This window comes from Nuphar pumila, chromosome 8 (assembly GCF_984573655.1).
Source record: "Nuphar pumila chromosome 8, dmNupPumi1.hap1.1, whole genome shotgun sequence".
Classification (NCBI taxonomy): domain Eukaryota; kingdom Viridiplantae; phylum Streptophyta; class Magnoliopsida; order Nymphaeales; family Nymphaeaceae; genus Nuphar; species Nuphar pumila.
The window spans coordinates 17,393,263-17,419,180 of record NC_143256.1 but is presented as its reverse complement, the minus strand read 5'-3'; positions in this window follow the sequence as shown (position 1 = coordinate 17,419,180).

Below are 25,918 nucleotides of genomic sequence, written 5' to 3'. Positions count from 1 at the left end.
ACTAATATTATATTTCCATGCCTCTCTCTCTATTTGGTAGATTTTTTTTTCTATAAACTTGAGTAAGGCCCTGTTTGGAAGCTGTCAGTATGTGGCAGGAATGGAAATTTTTGTGTGTATATTGTTGGGGTTAAAACGGATGTACTGGGTCTCCCCACGAGTGTGAATTGATGGAAACAATACGACGATGACACTGGTAGAAAAATAAACCAAAACAAACCAGTAGCGAAAATAAAAACAGCACACAACGATTTACGTGGTTCTCTCTCAACTGAGGTACGTCCACAGCGACCAATAGGTCAACAACTTTTACTATCTTCAAACAAAGATTACAGAGTGGCCAAAAGGCATAAGCCTTACAAATACACAAGGTGTAACGAAATGAACAAGAGGATATACCTCACTGAGGAACAAAGAACGAATGATCTGAAGAATCAGCTTGACAAAGTTGTCCTGAAAGAAGTATCGTAGCACTTCTTGCTTTTTGTTCCCTCCGCACCTTTTCGGTGCCCTAAAAGTGTTTCTCACACTCTCTCCCTAATGTTCTGCCTTTTTTGCTCTCTTCCGCTGCTTTTGTTCTCTCATCCATCCCCTAAATAGAGGACGAGACTCGCATTAAATGTGGAAGACTAAACGTCCTGCATAACTTACGATGTGCTTGAAGCGCCTTATCACAAATCGCTATCCAGTGATAACCACAATTCGTCATCCAGCTGAAGCACATAACGTTAACCACAAATCGCTATGCAGCTGAAGGCACTCACCACAAATTGCCATCGACAACTCGCTGAACCTCAAACTCTGAACAACTAAAGCATCATTCAGCTGACAGAACTTCTACAAATCACTATCCAACGAATACTCCAAATCGTCCTCGAAAAGATCAAGCATCGTGCTTAGAATTCTGCAGCGATACTGAATGTGCATCGAACCAATGGATCCCACAAAGGAGGAAACCCCAACAATTCTCCCCCTTCCCGACTTATGTGGAAGCTTCTTCCATTCCTGCTAGGAATCGACACTTCTCATGCTTGTCCTTGGTCAGCATATCTGATGTATTGTCATCAGTATGCACTTTCTCTAGTTGCAGCAATTTTTTATTCAAGACATATCGAATCCAGTGGTATCAAACATTAATATGTTTCGATCTTGAATGAAACGAGAAATTCTTACTCAAATGAATAGCACTTTGACTATCACAATGAAGAACATACTCTTCTTGCTTCAAGCCCAACTCTTGCAAGAATTTCTTCACCCACAACAATTCTTTACTGGCTTCTATAATGGCAATGAACTCAACTTCTATAGTGGAGAGAGCTAGACATTTCTGTAATTTCGACTGCCATACAACTGCTCCCCTGCAAAAGTAATCAAATACCCAGAAGTAGACTTTCTACTATCTACATCACCAGCCATATCAGAATCTGTGAATCTATCAAGAATGGGTTCACCCTTTCCAAAACACAGACTCATCTTTAATGTGCCCTGAAGATACCTTAGAATCCATTTCACTGCTGCCCAATGTTCTTTCCCTGAATTTGACAGAAATCGACTAACAACTCCAACAGCATGAGCTATGTCTGGTCGAGTACAGACCATAGCATACATCAACGAACCTACTGCCGAAGCATAGGGAATTTTCTGCATCTTTGTTCCTTCTTCATCATTTGTAGGACATTGTCTTGAGCTAAGTTTGAAATGGCCTGCAAGTGGACAATTAACAGGCTTTGCTTTGTCCATGTTGAACCTCTCAAGAACCTTTCTGATATACTTTTCTTAAGATAACCATATCATCTCATGTGATCTGTCATGAACGATTCTCATCCCAAGAATCTGCTTTGCTGGACCTAAATCCTTCATGGCAAATGTCTCACTTAGCTCCAACTTTAACTTGCTAATCTTGCTGATGTCTTGGCTCACAATCAGTATATCATCCATATAAAGCAAGAGAATGATAAAATTACCATCTGGAAATTTCTTCACAAACACACAATGGTCTGTGGAGGTTCTTGAGTATCCATGCTCATTCATAAAGAAATCAAATTTCTTATACCACTGCCTTGGTCTTGCTTCAATCCATACAAGCTCTTCTTCAACTTGCAAACTAGGTGCTTTTTACCCTTGTCAATGAAACTCTCAGGTTGCTCCATATAAATTTCTTCTTCCAAGTCACCATATAGAAATGCAGTCTTCACATCAAGCTGTTCAACTTCCAAATTCATGCTTGCAGCTATATCGAGCACAGTTCAGATGGAGGGCATCTTCACAAGTGGTGAGAAGATCTCATCAAAGTCAACTCTTTTCTTCTGAGCAAAACCTTTCACAACAAGACGTGCCTTGTATCTAGGTTGAGAGTTGTTTTCATCAGTCTTCTACTTGAAGACCCATTTGTTCTTTAACACCTTCTTCCCTTTAGTTGTCTTTACCAGATCAAAGGTGTGATTCGCATGCAATGAATCCATTTCTTCTTTCATTGCCTTAAACCACTCAGACTTGTTTTCATCCTCCAAAACTTCTTCAAAAGTTTCTGGCTCACCTTGATCTGTAATCATCACATACTCATTTGATGAGTATTTTCTGGATGACTGTTTTTCTCTAGTGGATCTCCTTATCGGAGTCTGAGGAAGTGACTCTTGGGGTGTTGGCTCCCCCTCAATTTCTGACTCAACACTTCCTTCCTTTGCATCATTGCGAGGAGGTGGAATCTCCTCCACGAAATCATGAACAGTCGGCGCATCTAGGGGATCTAAATCAATAAGATCACCTGTACTGGACTCTGATGGCTCAGACCCACCAATGTCTTCAATGGTCTAATCTTCCAATAAGACAACATCTTGACTTCTGACCTCCTTTTTATCAATAGGGTCATACAGTCTGTAGCCAAATTCTTCATGTCCATAGCCAATGAATATGCATTGCTTGACTTTTGGATCAAGCTTGGACCTCTCTTCCTTCGGAATGTGAATAAATGTTCTACAGCCGAACACTCTTAAGTGTCCATAGAAAGGTTCTTTTCCTATCCAAACTTTCTCTGGAACATCTCCCTTCAAGGGAATAAAAGGAGACAAGTTGATAAGATCAATTGTTGTCCTCATTGTCTCACCCCAGAAAGATCTTGGCAATTTAGAGTGTGACAGCAAACATCTGACTCTCTTAAGAATGATGTGCTTCATCCTCTCAGCAACCCCATTCTGTTGAGGTGTCATCCTTATAGTTCTTTCATGCTTGATGCCATGATTGGTGTAATACTGATTAAATGGCCCAATGTATTTGCCACCATTATCCGAGCGAACACACTTCAACTGCCTGCCAGTTTCTTATTTAGCCATGGCCTGAAAGTGCTTGAATACATCTAGAACTTGGTCTTTAGTCCTCAGTGTATAAGCCCAGACTTTCCTAGAGTGATCATCAATGAAAGTCATAAAGTACAATGCACCACCAAGTGTCTTGACCTTTAAAGGTCCACACACATCAGAATGTACAAGATTTAGAACATGAGATTTTCTAGATGCAATGCATCTATGGAAAGAAACTCTATTTTGTTTACCATGGAAGCAATGAACACAAGGTTCCAAAGATGTACCTACTGCACCTGTCAGGAACTCTTTCTTAACTACGACTTGCAGCCCCTTCTTGCTTATATGCCCAAGCCTTCTATGCCATAATTTTGTGGACGAGCCAGTCTCCACAACATTCACAACACTCTTCCAGATCTTCGCTTACAAAGTGTAAAGGGAACGAGCCTTTGTTCCTCTGGCTATCACCAATGAGCCTTTGGTTAGCTTCCACCTTCCATCACTTTAGGTGTTGTTATAGCCCTCATCATCTAACTTTCCAGCAGAGATCAGATTCAGTCGGATGTCTGGTACATGCCTCACATTTTTCAGCAACAACTTACAGCCAACACTTGTTTTCAAGCAAATGTTGTCCATGCCAACAATCTTTGACACATCTTCATTTCCCATTCAGACATTACCGAAATCACCTTGCGAGTAGGAAGTGAAGAAATCAACCCGTGAGGTAACATGAAATGAAGCTCCAGAGTCAATCACCCAATCGGTCTCCTGATCGATCAAATTTATGCTAGTGCCATCACAGACAACCATGAGCTCTCCATCTGTGACTGTGGCACCTTATTTTTCTTCTGAGCTCTTCTCTCTGTTCTACTCCTTAAGCTTGAGCTTCCTGCACTGTCGCTTCATATGCCCCTTCTTGTGGCAATAATAATACTCGACGTCTTTCTTTGAGGTCGAGTGTGAGTGGCCTCTGGATTTGCCATGGTAGTGCAAAGCCCTGCTCTTACTTCTGCTTCTCCCCCTGTTTTCAATCACAAGCGCCTTTGAGGTAGAAGGACCTAATGACTTTCTCCTGGACTCTTCATTCAACAGACTGCTGGTAACTTGGCTCATCGTTACCATTCCATCAGGTGCAAAGTTACTGACTGTGACCACCAAGGTTTCCCAACTCTCAGGAAGGGAAATAAGAGCAACAAAGTTTGTAACTCATCATCAAAAGTGATTTTCATTGTGGCCAACTGATTTACAATGCTTTTGATCTCATTCAAATGCTCTGCAATAGAGCCGCCCTCTTTATACTTGAGGTTCACAAGCTTTCGAAATAGAAAGGCCTTATTCACTGCTGCCTTTCTATCATAAAGGCTCTCTAGTTTGGTTCAAAGACCATGCGTCAAAGTTTCTATGGATACATGATGAAAGACACTATCATCTATCCATTGTCGAATGAAACTGATCGCCTTTCGGTCTAGTTTTTTTTATTCGACATCTTTTATCTCTTCTTGTTTGCCTCTCACACCGTCTATGGGTCCATCCAAATCTTTATAACCCAAGAGGTCTTCTATTTTAGTTTTCTATGCCATCCAGTTTGTGCCATTCAAACTGATCATACGCCCAATGTTATTCTCCATGACTTCACACACAAATATACTAACCAAATCTCTGATACCATATGTTGGGGTTAAAATGGACGTACCGGGTCTCCCCACAAGTGTGAATTGATGAAAACAATACGATGATGATAGTGGTAGAAAAATAAACCAAAACAAACTAGCTGCGAAAATAAAAATAGCACACAACGATTTACGTGGTTCCCTCTCAACTGAGGTATGTCCACGACGACCAATAGGTCAACAACTTCCACTATCTTCAAACAAAGATTACAAAGTGGCCAAAAGGCATAAGCCTTACAAACACACAAGGTGTAACGAAATGAACAAGAGGATATGCCTCACTGAGGAACAAAGAACGAATGATTTGAAGAACTAGCTTGACGAAGCTGTCTTGAAAGAAGTGTCGCAACACTTCTTGTTTTTTTTTTCCTCCGCACCCTTTCGGTGCCCTAAAAGTGTTTCTCACACTCTCTCCCTAATATTCTGCCTTTTTTGCTCTCTCCCATTGCTTTTGCTCTCTCATCCATCCCTAAATAGAAGACAAGACTCACATTAAATGCGGAAGACTAAATATCTTGCATAACTTACGATGCACCTTATCACAAATCGCTATCCAGCGATACCACAAATCGCTATCCAACGATAACCACAAATCGTCATCCGACTGAAACACATAACGCTAACCACAAATCGCTATGCAACTGAAGGCACTCACCACAAATCGTCATCGACAACTCGCTGAACCTCAAACTCTGAACAGTTGAATAGTCATTTAGCTGAGAGGACTTCTACAAATCGCTATCCATCAAATACTCCAAATCATCTTCGAAAAGATCAAGCATCGTGCTTGAAATTCTGCAGTGATACTGAATGTGCATCGAACCAATGGATCCCACAAAGGAGGGAAACCCAACATATATCTCATCAAAGGGTGTTATTCTATAATATCTGCCCAACAGGTCTCCCGCTAACTCGAGTGAGCATTCAAATATTTGTCCCACATTCGTTCGTGAAGGTACTCTTAATGGATTGAATGCCATATCAACTGGTGTCCCATTTTGCAAATAAGACATATCCGGTCTAGGCAATTTTTTTGAAATGAAACCTTTTTTCCTATGACTTCCGACTACTTTATCGCCCACTTTGATTTTACGGGAGATTTACCACTTCCACATGTGCATCTGTTTGGAATGCAACTAAAAAGTTGGAAATAATACTGAAAGAACGTTAGGAAGGTTGTTGAAGCAGTCACCTGTGTGAGATCTGGTGTAGTATTTGGTAACTACCACCTCATGTAAGTGGGATGTAAAATGTGGAATTGGACGTGTCAAATACCATCTCACTTGCATCATTTCTTACAACTCCATCCATCACCAACAATTCTGGTGTTGGTATTCCCACTCTGGCTACTTCTGACAACTAGTTTCCAAACATCGCCTAAATCTATGAAACCCATCCATTTGGATGGGCAAAATTTCATGTTTATGCATCCGCACAAATATACGTGTGGTGTTGTAGTTTCAGTTTGGGTTACAAACTCTGTAGTGCATGTACAAGAGAGAGAGAAAGAGAGAGAACATTCACCATTCAACATTACCAAAATACATCCAACAGAATATTGGATGGGAGAGACAAAAGAGAAACATAACAGCAAAACAGCCACAATCTAGATGGCGATTGTACATAGTTCAGAGTACAAGCTGATCAGCCCCTCCCCCCTACTATGTAATTTAAGAGCCAGATACACATCAGACATGACCCATTGTCGAAGCCTTCCGAAATCGAATTTGATGCCCCTGAAGAAGATGTCGTTTCTTTCAGTCCATATGACCCACCATGCTGAAAGCAACCAAACCCGCCACAGTAATCTCCATTTTTTTTGTGTCGTACAATCCTGGGACCAAGCAAGAGGTCCCGAATAACGGAGCACGAACGAGTTTGAACAAGTGGCGCACCCCAAGTTTGAAAAAATAAGTCTAGAATGACCGGGCAGAGCCAAAATAGGTGAGTCGTGTCCTCTACAACCTTCTCGTAAAGAACACACATGCTTGGAAATTGAATCCCCCGTTTCCTGACATTAATTTGGGTTTGAACACGATCCAGAGCCACAAGTCACGCCAAAGCTTTTGCCCTTGGAGCTGGCCCCTTACCCCACATACAATCACTGGGAAACCAGTTCATCCCGGATGGCAACAAGGAATGGTAAACTTGCTTAATGGAGAACCTATCTCCGCTCGCCATGGCCCAGTGAAGCCATGTCATGCCATGGACAGGCCTAAAATCTCTGCCACTGAAGGATCGAAGTGTCTTCCGCCACTCTAGCCAGAGGGACGAATGACACACTGAACTGGGCGTGGAAAGAAGGGATTCATGTAGACTACCATATTTTTGCCTAACAATCATAGCCCAAGAAGATTGAGATGTGGAAGCTTCCCAAGCCCACTTCAAGACTAAAACGATGCTCCTCTTTCTCATAGTTGGAATCTCTAAGCCACCTTGGTGCCTCGGAAGCACGATCTGTTGACAAGAAACAAGCAGGTACTTTTTGTGCGACACATTCCCAGACCAAAGGAAGTGCGAAAGCAATCGGGTCTTCAGTTTATGGTTGGATTCTTTTGTCATTATATTCACCGATGGCATTCTTATCTACTCTGAGAGCGTGGAGGAGCACTGAGAGCATCTGTGGATTGTGTTGCAGACACTGAGAGAACATCAACTTTATGTTAAGTTCTTGAAGTGTGAGTTTTGGCTCCACAGGGTGATGTTTCTCAGCCACGTGATCTCTAAGAAGGGCATTGAGGTCGATCCAGCCAAGGTGGAGGCAATGTTGTCTTGGAAGCAACCGAAGACAATTTTAGAGATCAAGAGTTTCTTGGGATTGGTGAGCTACTACTGTCAATTCATTGAGAACTTCTCTCGTATAGCGGCTCCAATGACTCGACTTTTATAGAAGAAGATAAAGTTGGTTTGGTCACCTCGATGTGAGGAGAGCTTTCAGAAGCTGAAGAGGAGGTTGACCACGGCCCCAATATTAACTTTACCTTTTGGGACAGGTAGATTCATTGTGTACAATGATGCTTCAGGGACCGGACTGGACTGTGTCTTGATGCAGCACAGAAAGGTGATCGCGTATGCTTCTCGACAACTAAAGGTGCATGAGAAGAATTACCCCACGTATGACTTGGAGTTAGCGGCAATTGTCTTTGCACTGAAGATCTTGTGTCACTACATGTATGCGAAATAGTTTGAGGTCCTCTCTGATCATAAGAGCCTCAAGTACATATTCACACAATGTGATTTTAATTTGAGGCAACACAAGTGTTTGGAGTTCCTGAAGGACTACAAGTTCTCCATCACCTACCACCCTGGTAAGGCAAATGTAGTGGCAGACACGCTTGACAGAAGGCTTTAGTCATGATACTTAGCTTAATAGGGCATATTTGGGATATGATCAAAGAGTTTGTGAGATGACAACCATTTGCAGATGATTCTGGATGCATCCTTTATGCGGGGATGCAGGCGTAACCTAAGATTATAGACCACATTGAGGAGCTTCAGTCAATCGATCTAGAGTTTAAGAGGTTGTGCATGAGTGCCCAGAAGCATGATGCATAGTTTTGTCATGAGGAGGATGAAACCATCATGTTCAAAGACAGATGGTGGGTTCCAAAGGCACTGCAGGAGGAGCTGATGAGTGAGGCATACCGGTCGAGGTATTTTGTTCACCCAAGTTCTACTAAGATGTTCAAGGACCTCCAACGGATGTATTGGTGGAACAAGATAAAGCAGGACATAGCAGAGTTTGTGTCTCGGTGTCTACCTACCAGTAGGTGAAGATCAAGCATTAGAGACCTGGTGGACTTCCTCAGTCATTAAACATTCCAGAGTGAAAGTGGGATGACAACTTAATGGACTTCATCATAGGGTTGCCGTGGACCCATTGTCAACACGATGCCATCTAGGTGATAGTGAACATGTTAACGAAGAGTGCCCACTTTCTACCGATCAGGATCAGTCAAAGCTTGGAGAGTCTAGCAGACCTCTATGTGGATGAGATAGTCTGGCTTCACGGGGTGCCACATTCGATCATGTCAGATCGATACCCTCATTTTATGTCTCGTTTTTGGCACCAGTTGTAGAAGACCCTTGGTGCCACATTGAAGTTCAACACGACTTTTCACCCACAAACTGATGGTCAGACAAAGCGCATGATACAAACACTAGAGGATATGCTTAGAGCATGCGCGTTAGATTGGGCAGGAGAGTGAGATAGGTTGTAAAGCTTGTAGAGTTTTCATACAACAATAGTTACCCTGCCAGCATTGGTATGGCCTCATACGAAGCTCTGTATGGCAGACCATGTAGATCCCCAGTGTGCTGAAATAAGGTTGGAGTGAGAGCAGTGGAGTCACCAGAGGCCATCAAGCACTACTCAGACCAGGTACGGTTGATCCGACAGAGGTTGGTCGCAGCACAAAGCAGGCAGAAGAGCTATGCCAATCAGCGGCGTAGGAAGCTCAACTTTGCCATGGGTGACCACGTGTTTGTACAGATCTCGCCCACGAAGAGTGTCTTCCGGTTCGGGAAGAAGGGGAAGTTGAGTCCTCAATATGTTGGACCCTTAGAGATCCTTGAGAGTGTTGGGTAGACCGCATACCGTGTGACACTTCTCCCTTAGTTTTCTTAGATTCATAATGTCTTTCACGTCTCGATCTTGAAGAAGTATGTGACTGACCCCTCACATGTGATCCACTATGAGGCGGTTGATGTACAACCTGACTTGATGACATAGGAGAAGCTGATGAAATCTGTGGATCGCCAGGAGAGGACACTGCACAGTAGGACGATTCTATTCGTGAAGGTGTGTTGGCAACATCACAGATTGGACGAGTGCACTTGAGAGCCCAAGGTCGATATGCGTGAGCACTACCCACACCTATTCAGTACGTTCTAATTTTGTGAATGAAATTCTTTTAAGAAGGTATGGATGTAATATCGTGTGTTTTTACACAGTCAAATTCAAAGATTTTGGTTGTGTTGCAGAAAATTGATAACTCCTTAATTTTAGGTGGTGTCAATTGAGTTTGGGTTTGGCTCAAGTCTCATTGACAAGACCTGAACGAGCTAAACAAGATATGATAAAAACTTTTATTTTTTACCTTTAAAATCAAGTAAAATTTAAGCAAAATTTGAGTTAAATTCATGTGAAAATCGGAGGCAAAATTCAAGTTATACATCATTGGATGCACCTTGAAATATTGAATTCAATGATATTTTATTTTCCTGAATTCGAACTATAGTTCGCCCAAAAATTACATTTTTTTAAAAAGTGCCCATCTCGATAGGATCGGGTTCGGGTTGGATCGGACTAGATCCGATCCGCATGATCCAAGTTAATATAGATCTAGACTCAGTCGAAGACCTATATTAATTAGGATCTGATTCAATTCAAGATCCATATGAATATTGAATATGGATTTGGATCTTGGATCCAAATTCAGATCCAAAATCTAGGTCCAACGAAATCAAAGCTTTAAATTTAGTATAAAGGTTTAATTTAAGAAAATTTAAGGTTAAAAAGACTCCTAGAGGGATAAGACACCCTCTAGATTTTTTTAATAATTAATAATTAATAATTATTAATTAATTAATTAATTATGAAAAATTAATTAATTTGAAATTTCAGTTAGATATGGTAGTTACCAAATAGTGGGGTCTCTATAAGAGCCCCTTTGGTTGCTTTAAAAAAAAAGTAAGTAATTAGAAAGAGGAAGGAGTTGGAAAAGTCAACAAAAAAAATCTAGAAAGATTAGGAAAGGAGGTTGGAGATAGAATCCCATATGGAAAATTCTATCTCCTGTCCATGTGAGGAAGCCCTAGAGGGGCGTCACCCTCTAGAGGCCCCCTCTGATATAAAACTTGAAAAAGAAAGAAAGAAGAAACAAAGAGAGAGAGAGAGAGAAACCGTGGGAGAGAAAGAAAGAGAAGAAAAAATAAGAAGAAAAGAAGGAGAAGAAGGCACTTTTTCTCTCCGATCATTCGATCTTTCTCCTGGTCTCTTTTGAGCTTCAAAAAAAGGTACAGGCTTCCTTCTTGATTCAAATGCAGAGAAATAGCACAGATGAGGTTTATGTAATGTTTTTGGTGGAATGAAAAAAGAAGAAAAAAACGAGAATATGATTTTACTAGGTATATATATAGAGAGAGAGATTGATTGATAACATTACATTAGTTTTATATATATATATATATATATATATATATATATATGGTTATAATATATATATATATATATATATATTATAACCATCCATAAATTTTATTCTTTTAGCCTATGCATGCTGTTTCGATTTTCGGTGCATATAGTTAGATTTGTTCCACTGTTCACAAGGATAAATCTGTCCTACCATGTGTATGGACAAATGTGGATAGATCTGCCTATTGTAATGGTGGACAGATCTGACAAGCCTCATAAACGTACAAATTTCGTCCGGATCTACGGATGTCAATGATTGTTTTTTTTTTTTTTGGCCTGTTTTGCGATAGATTTTCAGCATGTTACATAACTAGATTTTTGGTCTGTTACATGATTAAGATATTGGTCTATTATATGGCTGGTTCTTGGTCTGTATATGATCAGTTCTCGGCCTGTGGCATGATAAGTGTTCAGACTGGTCATATAACATACTAATATAATTGTTTAATGCATTATATAAGACTGTTCATGTTTTACATTATGTCACCAAAACCCAAATTTCGTAAATTATGGTTTTAGGATTGATTTTCAAATTTATTTCATTTTTTTTATGAACTGTGAACAACCTAGCTGACAAAAGTCGGCTGAGCAGTTTCTCTAGTACACAGGCCCATCCAAGTGTTGTTAGCTGAGCAGGGTTCAAAAAATAATACGAGACACTAATATGCCCAACCAACTGCAGTCGACTAAATATAATTCAAACACTTCTGTGCCCAACCAACTACAGTTGGCTGATCATATTTTATAATCTGTCATGCCCAGCCAACTGTAGTCGGCTGAGCAGTTTCTAAGTCTGTCAAGCCCAACTGACTGTAGTCAGCTGAGCAGATCTCATGTGTTACACTCCAGCTGACTGCAGTCAGCTGGGATAGACTCAAACAAAAAAAATGATGAAATGGAGCTGATGTCAGTGGGTTTTAGCCCAGTCGATTATCATCGTCTAGGACCCATATCCAACTTTGTTTGATGCTGCCATTTAGGCCAGCATCAAAACAACCTTTAAAGTTTCATCTTGAACTCTAAGTTAAGATCAGGTATGCTGCCACTGTTAGATTGAATATGGCTTGTTTTGTTGCTGCCACATGAACTGTAGTAAGTTTGATTTTTTTTGGCCTATTATATAGTTGATTTTTTGCATGTACATTACCAAATTCTTGGCCTGATATATGACATATTTTCAGCCTGTCATATAGCCAATTTATGGCCTGTTACATAATAAAAATTTCAACCTATTATATAGTCAGTTTATAGCCTGTTTCATAACAAAAATTTCAGCCTGTCATATAGTTGATTTTCAGCTGGTTACATGACAAATTATCGGACTGGTTAAATACATAATCATGTGACTGTTCATGTATGTCATGATAAGACTGTTCATGCTTTATAAAACGTTACATAATGTGTGCTTCTATATGACTGTTATGCACACTTTTACAGGATTGTCATGCCTTATGAATATTACTAAAAATATGTTATGTGACTGATTATGCATGCTTTTATGTGACTGTTCTTGTATCAAAAAATGTCACAAAATTTTTATATGGTTGTGTCGTAAAGAGACACCACATACGTGGAGAAATTAATATGAGACTGCATATCGTTATCGGTTGAGGCTGTGATGGTTTTGCCTAAGCCTAACCGATTGCCAATGAGGTCTTAGTGTTATGCCGTGTATGATTAACATACCTTCGGGCTCAGTATGTTTTGATTGGTAACCCGAGCATACTCGAATTTGGTAAAGATGTGGTTGTTTACATATGCTCATGAACTTGAGTTTTGTGTTGGCTTAAATATGCATATAGTGAACACGTGAATTCTGAAATTACATTGTTGTTGCATCAGCATGATCATGTGTACGGCTGTATATTATGCATGAGATGAATCATGAAAATAAAAATGTATATTGAAAGCATGTGTTCATATGCATATGTAAATTGTTTATTCATGCACATTCGTATTGTGTGTGAATGAATGTGCATTTGTGAACATGTTTGGATAATTATGTGATCACATGTTCACTTTGCATAAGATGCACCAGTGGTCAGATGTGATCCACTGTAGGCCATGTGGACCATGAGCAGGTGTTGCTCTAAGTTTATTCTATGCATTGCAAAAATCCATTTGAAACTATTGATTTCTGAATTAATTGCACTGTTAAATTTTGTAACGGGCCAAGGTCACATGTTGTATTTTGCATGTTGATTTGTAAAATAAATCTTTTGAAAAGAATGTCTTTTGATAAAAGATAAAAAAGATAAAATAGTGTAATTAATGTTTCTTCTTGAATGTTCCTTTTACATTATGGGAATCCTAGATGGCGGTTTTGGAGAACCGTAAGGATACTAAAACTCTGTGTGCGATTGTGCTCCTAAATATGATATGGTGGTTCACCTCTCAGCCACGATTTAGGGAGTTTCTGTCACTTTGCCTGAGGGTGGTGTGCAGACATAGTTATTATTGGTATACCAAGAAAGTGATATCAGTAGATGTTGATTTTCCTGGTGTTCCGACATTAAATGTTGATTTCTAATGTTCTGATGTATGACATTGATTTTTGATATCGGTCGAGGGCCAAATCTGAAACCCATTAATAAAACACAAATTATGTGTTAAGCTATAACTAGGATATCTTGAACTTCGGGAATTGTTGTGCCCATTTTTTCATATCCGCAGGTTTTAATGAAAAGTGAAACTAAAATTGTGTACATTTAATAGCGACATGCATACAAAAGAAAACTCTGACAAGAATTTAATAAGCTATTCATGCATGTGCATTGATATCATGCATATTTACTATTCTGAAATTAGTTTATGCACCTTTACCTATTTTCATTTCATGTGAGATATTGTTGTTGCATGCTAATTGTTATTAAATGCATGATTGGTTGTTTGGATTATGAGATAGTTGTAGTCATGTTCCTCTAAAAATGTTATATGAATTGATTTATACTTCTCTTGCCTATTTGTATCTTTAGAAAAATTCGTACAAAGGATCTTTAATTTTGACCCTGTGCTCTTTATGTTTTTCATAGGTCCTGAAGCCCAATGATGAGGACATCTACTATATGGGGCTTATGAGGCTTCATGACTACTTTCTGATATTTTGTTTGGGACAGTGTGGCTCTATAATTAAGGACATTTATTTGATTATGTTCTTAAACTTTAATTATTGATGAATAAAGTTAATTAGTCGATTGTTGGGTTAATGTAAGATCCCTTGTGGTTTGGATTGTGTTATATCTGTAAGGCTCCGGATCTCTGGGTAGAGTTTCCACAATTATAAAAAAAAAATCCACTTTTCAATAGGGATGAGTTTGGTTTGTTACAGATCTCTGGATTGAAGTCAAATTCGACAGATGCCAAATCCTTTTTTTTAGAAAGGCAAGATGGGGTTAGGCATAACCCCACCAGTTATTGTTTAATGTACCACTAAGGTTTTTAACCTGCAACATCCCACCACAAGGAGACGTACACTGATAGCTCTTACCAACCACACCGAGCCCCATTGGTAACTCATGCCAAATCCTCCAATTACTAAAATGAGAGATCTCAAATCCGTGGATCTAAAATCTTCAAAACTGCCAAAAATGCAAGGCTTTTTGGCAAGGGGGTCAAGCTAAAAATCCTTTGAGGATCCCAATTTCATAAGATGTTAGAGCAGTATTTCAAAGAATGGCTAAGTGCCATGGCTATTTGACACAGGCAAACACATGACAACATTTCACGTGGGGTCTAAACTTTGTAGTTGTGGGCCCCATGCAATGCTGTCGTGTGATTGGCTAGTGTCATATAGTCATGGTTGTTAGCTGCTCCTTTAATCTCAAACTCAAAGAGACTTGTGCACACTTACATATTTTTATTAGTTTTTTTACACCTAATGGTGGGTTTGACCGATTAGATTGTGCCTTGCTGGTGACTGATTAGATCTTGGTACTAGCCCTTGTGTGTGGATGTAGAATTATTATGGACCAGCAACTCGAAAAATGATTTTGTGGATGTGCAATCATGTTAAGGGGGTGTTTGATTCACCGAAGAATCTCTTGGAGGGACACCACACTCCCTGCTGAGGTGTTGTCCCGCATTTGATTCACCTATCATGTGTGTTATGTGCTCAATTTAATTGAGGGGATGCAAAAGTCCAAAACATTTGTCTCTCACTCAAGATTCTTATATCCAGAACATTTGTCGCTTTGCTTGTTCGACCGACAAATGTTCTACATGGGAAACACTTTTTAAGAGTGCATTGATGCCAATATGTTTTAAGAGGGGCAGAAAGGGAGATAATAAAAGTATGAAAAATTATCATAAGTATTGTACGACAAAAATGATGCATTTCACGAAAAACCTTATAATTTTCAAAAATTTGTTTGATGTCCAAAATTGCAAATATCTGTCATTAAAAAGACCATTTTAACCTTTGCATGAGTGGTTTTCTTTCAGATATGCAAATTTTCCCCCAAATATGTTCCCAAGTATTGCATCAAAGATTTATGACAGACCTTATCACTGATTTTTTACCTAAAAAATAAATGATTTCAAAAACACACACAAAAGAACAAAGAAATTAGACATAAATACCATTTCAACGATACCTAATTCGCTGAAAAATTGTGAACAAATGTTGAGATACAACCCTTACAACATTTCTAAACAGGAGATGAAAAGGCACGACTGTGGTTATCCTTATTATTCTATGCTAATGACCACCTGCAGTAGAAATCTGAAAAAACAACAAAAGGGACAAAGACAAATCGAGGCATTAACTTTCCAATACCATAAAGATCACCTTAATCTAATGAGTGGTTGGGGAGAAATATCCTTTGAAAGATAGACTGTTTGGTTATTCTAGTCTGCAGAACATGTTTTTGTTTCAGTTTTAGAACTCAAAAACGAGAATCCTAAAGGGGTTTTTAGTTGTTACACAAAACAAGAAAGTTACATGCATGTATCTCATTTTCAACAACTATAAAAATGTAAATTTTCAACATCATATCAGAGAGATACATATCAGAGAACAAAGACTGTCATGCAAAAAATATGCAAATTTTCTTTAAAATATGTGAATTTTCTCCCAAATATATGAATTTCCTCCTAAATATGTGATTTTCTCCTACATATGTGAATTTTTTTCTAAATATGTGTCAAAGTATTGCATTTAAGATATGTGTTAGAATTTGCCATTAATTTTTTACTTAGAAAATGAAGGATTTTTGAAAAATACATAAAAAAACAAAGAAACTTGACAAAACACATTTTCAACGATTCCTAATTCGCTAAAAAACAATGAACAAGCATTGAGAAACAACCCTGACATGATTCCTAAAATAAGAGAAGAATAGGTGTGATTGTGTTTATCCATATTATTCTATATTATTTTCTGCCCACCTGCATCAAAAATCCAAAAAAATAATAAAAAGAAAAGAGACAGATTGAGGCCTTAGCTTTCCAACACCACCAAGATCACCTTAATCTGATGAAAGGTTGGAGAAAAATATCCACTAGAAGATAGATTGTTTGGTTGTTTCAGTCTGCAGAATATATTTTTGTTCTGATTTTGAAACTGAGAAAGGGGAACCCTAAAGGGCTTTTCGGTTCTGACTTAAAACAGAAAAGTTACAGTCTTGTGTTTCCGCTTTCCAACTATTATAAAAATATAGGTTTTCAACTTCGGATATGAGAAATAAAGATTTGAGAACAAAAATTATTCTGCAAAAAATATGTGAATATGCGAATTTCATCCTAAATATGTAAATTTCCTTCTAAACATATGAATTTCCTCTTATATATATGATATTTTTCTCTTAAATATACAAATTTCCTTCTAAATATATAAATTTTCTTCCAAATATATGCATTTTTTCTCAAATATACAAATTGTTTTCCAAATATGTGAATTTTCTCTTAAATATGTGATTTCTTCTAAATATTTGAGAAGAAAATCATATATTTAAGCAAAAAATCGCATATTTGAAAGAAACCCACATATTTATGAAGAAATTCACATATTTAGGAGGAAAATCATATATTTGAGAGGACATTCACATATTTGGTAGGAAATTTGCATATTTAGGAAGAAATTCATATATTTGAGAGAAAAAATAAATATTTAGGAGAAAATTTATATATTTGGAAAAAAAATTGCATATATAAGAGAAAATTCACATATTTAAGAGAAATTTCTCATATTTAAGAAGAAATTCACATATTTAGGAGAATATTTTCATATTTGAGAGAAAAAAATACATATATAGGAGAAAATTCACATGTTTAAGAGAAATTTGCATATTCACGTATTTTCTGCAAAACCATTTTTTTTTCATATCTGTATCTCTCTGATCTAATAATGAAAACCTATATTTTTATAGTCGTTAGAAGAAGATATAGGCCTGTAACTTTCCTGTTCTTATTAAGAACTGAAAACCCTTCTAAGGTTTATGTTTTTGAGTTTAAAAAATAGAACAGAAATATGCCCTACAAACTAGAATAATTGAACAATCTATCTTTCAAAGAATGTTTCTTCCCCACCACTAATCTGATCAAGCTGATCTTAGTGGCATTAAAAAGCGAACAGCATGATCTCTCTGCACTTTTTATTATTTTTTTAGATTTTTGGCACGTGGCTAGAAAATAGCATAGAATAATCAGGATAGGCACAATCACATTTGTTCATCTTTTATTTTAAAAATGTTATCAGGGTTGTATCCCTGCATCCGTTTATCATTTTCTAGCAAATCAAGTATCGTTGGTAATGTATTTATGCCTAGTTTGTTTGTTCTTCTTTATATTTTTTCATAATCTTTCATTTTTTGGGTAAAAAATAAGTGGTAAAGTCTGTAGCAAATCTTGGATGCAATACTTAGACACATATTTAAGAGAAAATTTAAATATTTGAGAGAAAAATCACATATTCAGGAGGAATTTTGCATATTTAAGAGGAAGATCGTGTATTTAGGAGAAAATTCGCATATTCGCATATTTACAAATTTTTGTTGAACATTCATTGTTCTCAGATATGTATCTCTCTGATTCAACGTTGAAAACATATATTTTTAAGTTGTTGGAAAGTTAAGATACATGTCAATAAGTTTTCTATTTTGAGTCAGAACTGAAAACCCCTCTAAGGTTCTCGTTGGAGTTACAAAATTGGAAACGAAACATGCTTTGTAGACTGGAACAACCAAATAGTCTAACTTTTAAAGGATGTTTCTCTCCAACCACTCATTAGATCATGGTAACCTTGGTGGCATTGGAAATATAACACCTCGATATGCCTCTATTCTTTTTATTATGTTTTTGGGTTTCTAGTATAAATGGCTAAAAAATAGTATAGAATAATTGGGATAGGAATAACCATGCTTGTTCAGCTCTTGTTTTAAGAATGTTGTCAGGGTTGTATCTCGTTCGTAGTTTTTCTGCAAATCAGGTATCGTTGAAAAGGTATTTTTGTGTAGTTTCTTTATCCTTTTATTTAGTTTTATGGAATATGGTGCACACCGACAATAAGTCAGTTCGTGATCAAGACATCAAAATAAAATTCTATTGTAAAAGCAGTCAAAGTGAAATTTTATGGAATATGACAATGACTGATACTACTAGAATTTGACTTAGTAGGTCACTAAATTTGAAAAAACTGATTAACAGAGAAAACACAGAAAACAAAAATATCTTTCCAACGAATCAATAATTGTAATTTTTTGATATCGGGGTGCCATGATATGGTATGAATAACCGGTCTGAATGATGCACCAGAAATACAGTCACTCGAATGACTGTACTCTTTGTTCAGATCTATTTTTGGTGACTGCAAATACAAAATCTGTCAGCGGACTGAACACTGGAAATATAGGAGAGTTCATTAGATTTTCAACAAATCTAAGTAAGCACAAAATAGACCTATATCTACGAAGATACACTCTGATTATCAGGACTGGGTCAGACAAACCAAAATGCATAAACACACATCAAGCACAAATGCACAAGTTTTGATTTTCGATTTTAATTTTTTGGTGGTTAAAATTTGACCTGCACAAAAAATATACTTCCAATGGTGATTTATCAAATTTTCAACTGCCCTTTCTCTGAAACCCAACTCCGGTTAGACAATGCTCAACTCAAACACGAAAGATAATCAACCACACAAGCTTTCAAGAAAATAACTTAACAAATCTGTATTCATTCAAAAGACATGCATGTTTCAAATATGGTGCAACACAATCCAACTCTAACAATGAGATGACAGATTTAAGAAGCAATAACAACATCCACAACACAAATTTAATAGAGCAATTGGGTTTTAGCCAAACTGATGGAGACAAAAATTGGCCAGTTCAAGCCACAAACATGCTTCTTCAATCCTAGTGGTCACAAGATAAGAAGTGTAATCTAAAATTGCCACCAAGGAACACATGCAACATTATGGGTCACGAACAGTAGCAGAGATGCACTTAAAACAACAATGGTGGATGCCCTTCATGTCCATCACGATACCATGAGGATGGAAGGCATCCTACTCGGTTCCTCCAAGCTCGAATACTCCAAGTTTGGCTCAAAACACAAAAATTGCCATTCTTTCTCCAAGTTTCTTCTCAAAACTTTTGCAAAATTCTTCAAATTGTTGTACATATATTGTATTTGAATCGTTATACCAGATAATGTCCTTAAGTGATTTACACAATGACATCTATGTCGGAGACAACGATTTACCTTTGCTACAAATAACAGTCCAACTTATTGACGTGTTTAGTAAATTAATTTTTATTTCAACCTAGAGAGATTTACATAATTTGTCTGTTATATGTTCAAACCACAAACTCATCATTTATAAAGGAAATGTCACTTCGTCTATTCTTTACTGACGAAGCAAAGCGAAGCGACACCCTCCTAAACTTGTGCGACCTGTCATTCATTTATAAAGGAAACATCGTTTCACATACCGCTCATTTTAAAAAAGCACACACAAATAAATTGCATTGCACATTAATTAAAAAACATCATTTCATTTGCCTTTTGCAAAAATGAATTATAATTGATTGCAAGTCAATCAATATCAAGCAACAATATGCCTTTGTTTGTCTTTCTCAATGAAATCGATTTGTATTTATGAAGTTACCTCGATTTGTATCGCTGAAGTTACCTCAATTTATACTTTACTAAGTCTAAACATTGTGTCGATTTGTTTGTTGTTTTTCTTTTCTGCCTTTTATGAATCAGTCATTTTGTAAATCGCGATAGGACATATCATTCATATAGACAAAGCTCGTAAAGGCAAATCGTAATAGGATATTCAAATGGATTTGGTGGGATGAGATGTATTTGATTGTCAGATGGGTTTAGGTAGGGGAGTGATTGGATTGGGTTGGATGTGAGACCTATTTAGCTCTCATCAAATTTAAACCCAATCTAAACTATTATATATAGAGAGAGATACAAATTTACATATATATATTTTAATTAAATTTATTTGGGTCTCAAATGAACCCAAAAGTTATTATATTTAAGTATGATCCATTTGGAATTTAGATAGATCAAAAACTTATTATATTTTAGTAAAATTCACAGTACACTAAAATGATTCATTTAGATCATAAGTGAATCCAATTCTTTTTTTCTTAAGTAGGAGTTATTTGGACCTCGAATTGAATTCAGATTTAAACAAATTCATTTTACCTTCATGAAAACCATTTAGGTCTCAGGTAGATCCAAAAGCCTTATTTACTTACTGGAATCCAATTGGATCTCCAAATGGGTCTAAATGTTAATATACATAATGAGATCAAATTGAGACTTTAAGTAGATTCGATATCTTATTTTCTTAGTAGGATCCAATTTGGTCTCTAAATGGATCTAAAATACTTTTACATTAGATTAGATTTATTTGGGTCTTAAACGGATCCAAATCTCTTATAGGTCCAGTCCAAACCCTGATCTGAGTCTAAACTATTTCCATATCCATGATGGTCATGTATTGTATCTAAGCCAAACCATTGATTATGATGTATTATAACTAAATACTCATATTTTTTGTAAATGAATGTGGTTGTAAATCACATCGATTTGTAGTTATGAAGTTACCGCGACAATGATATGTCTTTGTGAACGAAATCAATTTGTATTTATAAAGTTACATTGATTTGTATCATTGAAGTTAACTCGATTTGTTCTTTACTAAGTCTAAACATCGTCTCGATTTGTTTATTATTTTTCTTTTTTTACCTTTTATGAATCAGTCATTGTGTAAATCGCGATATGACGTGTCGTTCACTTAGACAAAGCTCGTAAAGGCAAACCCAATCTAAACTATTATATATATATATATATATATATATATATATATATATATATATATATATATATATATATATATATATATATATATATATATATATACACATTTACATATATATTTTTTAATTAAATTTATTTGGGTATCAAAGAAACCCAAATTTTTTTTATTTAAGATGATCCATTTGAAATATAGATAGATCCAAAACTTAAACCCTAAACCCCAAACCCCAAACCCCAAACCCTAAATCCTAAACTACAAACCCTAAAACCTAAAACCCTAAACCATAAAACACTAAACACCAAACCCTAAACCCTAGACCCTAAACCCTAAACCTTAAATTCTAAAACCCTAAACCCTTAAAACACAAAAACCTAAACCCTAATCGTGATAGGGCATATCATTCTTATAGACAAAGCTCGTAAACACAAATCACGATAGGACAAATCATTTTTGCTTTATGTTCATGGGTGTACAGATCGTGATAGAACACTTCTTCTATAAAAAATAAATCGCGATCTCTTATAGAACTGATTGCAAGCCAATCGGTATCAAGCAAATCGCGATAACATGTAGCCTTTATACGTACAAATCCTTTCAGCCTTTTATCATTTTTTGTGTAAATCACGATAGGAAGAAAGGTCGTAAAAGTAAATCATAATTTCTGTAGTACACAACGCTAAATGCTTCTTCAATTTTTTTTTATGAAGGCCGAACATTACAACAATTTATTCAGTAGCACTTGTGTGTTGAACTTATTAAAAAAAGAATTATATATTTATAGAATGTCACATTACAAAAAAGAATTATAGAATTACAACAAAGAATTATAGAATTACAATAAATAATTATCGGGATACAAAAATCACATAATGTTTATTCAGTAGCACTTGACGACTCAGATGGACTATGATATACAAATCGCCTCTTTCTTTTCCTTGGTGGACTCTCTTTTCTGGGTGGCCTCTTGGTTTCCTCGAACTTATTCAAACCACTGGTAATCATCTCTACCAGTGTACCATATTGTGATCGCATTTATCTCTCCAAATTCTGCACCTACTTCCGTAACTCCTTATTCTCTCTCTCCAACATCTCTAACCTTGTGACAGAGACTACCTTCTTTTTTGTGAGTTGTGTTTGCTCCTCACCGTGTACTACAACTGAGGGAATCGTTGTTGTAGGCAGAGGGACACGATGAACATTTTTTCTATGCTGGGAGATGACATGTTGGGGGATGGGAGGGATGCATGGGTTCCCAATATTTTCACGTTGCTTCTTCTCAATCTCCAGATTTTGATGCATGGGTTCCTAATATTTTTTAAAAAGTTGAGGTCATATTGTCGTTCTTTATAATCATATGCTATGTTACAAACACCTCATTTGTTCCAGCTATCCAATTGTTTCCTAAAGCGTTCGTGCTAATTCTCGTTCCTGACCCCACCACTATTCATCTTCCTTCTCACTTCCACAAGCTGCTTTGGGGTAGACTGTCCCAAGCCAGCTTACAGGAGAACTTGACTACCATGCTGCAACTTGGCTTCAGATTTGCTAAATAGCCAAATATTGCAGCCAGACAGTCTCGCAGCCTCAGCAATAACCTCTTGGTCCTCGTCCTCCCCATCTTCATACAGTCTCCACACAACCAGTACATTGGAGATTATGGTTTAGGTATAGGCATAATTATTCATGCTAATGAATGCTAAATATTAAAATGATTTATAATAACGAGTGCTAAATATATTACAACGATTGTTGCTAATGAATGTTTTGTATTAAAATGATTTACACTAATGAATGCTACATATTACAACAATTTACAATAATGAATGTTAAAATGATACCGCTTTGTACTAACGAAGACAAAATCATTCAACGATCATTACTTAAGAATGCTAAAGATTATAACGATTTACACTAATAAAAGTTAAATGCTAAAGCGATAACGATTTATACTAAGGAATACAAAATCCTGCAACGATCATTACTTAATAATGTTAAACATTAGAACGATTTATACTAATGAATGCTAAATGCTAATACGATAATGATTTGTACTAACGAAGACAAAATCCTACAGCGATGATTACTTAAAAATGCTAAACATTTCAAAGATTTACACTAATAAAAGTTAAATGCTAAAGCAACAACGATTTGTACTAAGGAATACAAAATCTTATAAGCAATCATTACTTTAGAATGTTAAACATTAGAACGATTTATACTAATGAATGCTAAATGCTAATGCGATAATGATTTGTACTAACGAAGACAAATTCTTGCAGCGATGATTACTTAAGAATGCTAAACATTTCAACAATTTATACTAATGAATGATAAATGCTGAAACGATTATAAACGATTTTAAACCATTTACCTCATTTAATTGCAGACCATCTAAAATGAACTTAGCATTATCCTCCTTGACATGTATTGTAGCCTATCGGTCGATCTTGGAAAAACCATAAATCGCAGGGCCACACTGAGGACAAAAGGCGACAATATGCTCTCATGCTCAGGCCTACAAAAATAATATATTAGTAAGACTATAACCTTCAACGACATTAGTCTATAACTACCAAATATGTAATAAATAATTACCTTAACAAATGGCTAAAACCCTTCGACGGTTTTTGTACCCTTACTCACACGGTAAAGTTGACTGCATAAGAATGCAAGAATAGTAGCACCCCATGCATAGTTGTCTACTTCATCGAAGTCTTTCAAGAACTGCAGCCACAGGTAACTTAACCTCGAACCAGACAAATCCGAAAATAGAGTAAGTCCAAAAAAATAAAGAAGGAAGCTGCGCAACTCTTGGTCAGCTCTTTCAGATGCACATGTAGCAGACCGGCCTTCCCATTTATTACGAAAAGAAGAAACTTTCATTAATGTGAAATTGCTTTCACCAAAAATACATTGACCCCAATCCTCCATCGACATTCCTAGAAGGGTCGTGCACTTGTCCCTTGCATTATAGTTTGAATCTCATGCTAGGACAACAATTCTATGGCACTTAAGACCCGTAATTTGTGGCACATCTTCTAGGGTCAAGGTGATCTCAAAAGAATCAAACTGAAATGTGTTCATCTTATGATTTCACTTATTGACCGGGTGGGTCATAGTGTTCCAACACGAGAAAGCCACTGAAGTGCATATTTCATAATTGATCATTCTGATATTCACTCAGATGTCCATATTACGACAGAACTGCAGGCCACTGACACCGCCCTTTGAGCTTTTCACCTGGCGCTCTACTTATCTTCTGACCTCTGTGTAGCACAAAATAACATATTATTTGTATCAAATCAAAATTACTCTCATTTGTACTTTTACATGTCGCTATACACAGTAATTCCTATATATAATAATCGTTGCACACTCGCTATCACTGTAATCATATACACAATAATCAATATCAAAGTAATCGCTATACGTACTAATCGCTATACATAGGTCACAATAATCACTATACATAGTAATCACTATCACAGTAATCACTGTACATAATAATACCTATCAAAATAAATCATTACGTAATCGCTATATGTTACATATAAACAGATTCAGATATCCTTCAAATTTGGATATTTATCAGATTTGATTGCAAAATCAGAATCGAATTATACTCGAATAGTTTTAGCTTATCAAATGCAACTGAACAATCAAATTTGGTCGGATATAGGATCAAAAATATGATTCACTGAGTGGCAGTTGTGCCAGAGAATGATGTTAAGGCACTTTATGCATTTGAGAAAGGAGGTGAGACGGCCTTTGTATTTGCATTGAAAACTGGATTTAGCAACTACCACCTCATAAAATGGTAGATGCCAAATCCAGAAATGGACTGCTGCCACTTTGTCAAATGCATAAACTCCCTCCAACTACCAGTTCCCATATGGAGACTTATTTCACATTCTTAAGATCGAAATATCATCAAGAGGGCATTTATTGCATCCCCACCCAAGGGAAGCCACTTCTTGAAGGGACGCATGAGAAAAAGTCCTTTCCCATGGGGGGAAGGTGTGAACCAGTGTTGTCGATATTGGCCTGAATGTCGATGCACCAGAAAATACTGACCTGAATTGGCTATTTTTTAATAAAATGTAAAAAATAGATTAAAATTAATTTTTTATATTATTTTAATGGCTTTAACATGTGTCACGTTCTGATTGACACAATATTTTTTAATTATTTTTTGGCCAATTCAGAATAATTCACTTGAGAATGGATATTGGAGGATTCACCTGAATCATTGGGCCAAACGATACAAGTCCGATTCCGATACAGACAACAGTGGTGTGAACCCATTTTGACAGGAAAGATGCTTGTTTGCCTTTATTATGTAAACACCACCACATGTTTTCCATGGAGATGTTTGTTTCACCTCCCTTAGTAAAAGTTCTCTTTCCTACGAAAGAGTGTCTCTTTAATCCCCTCCCGAAAAGAAAGCAATATCCATGCTTGAACAAAGAAG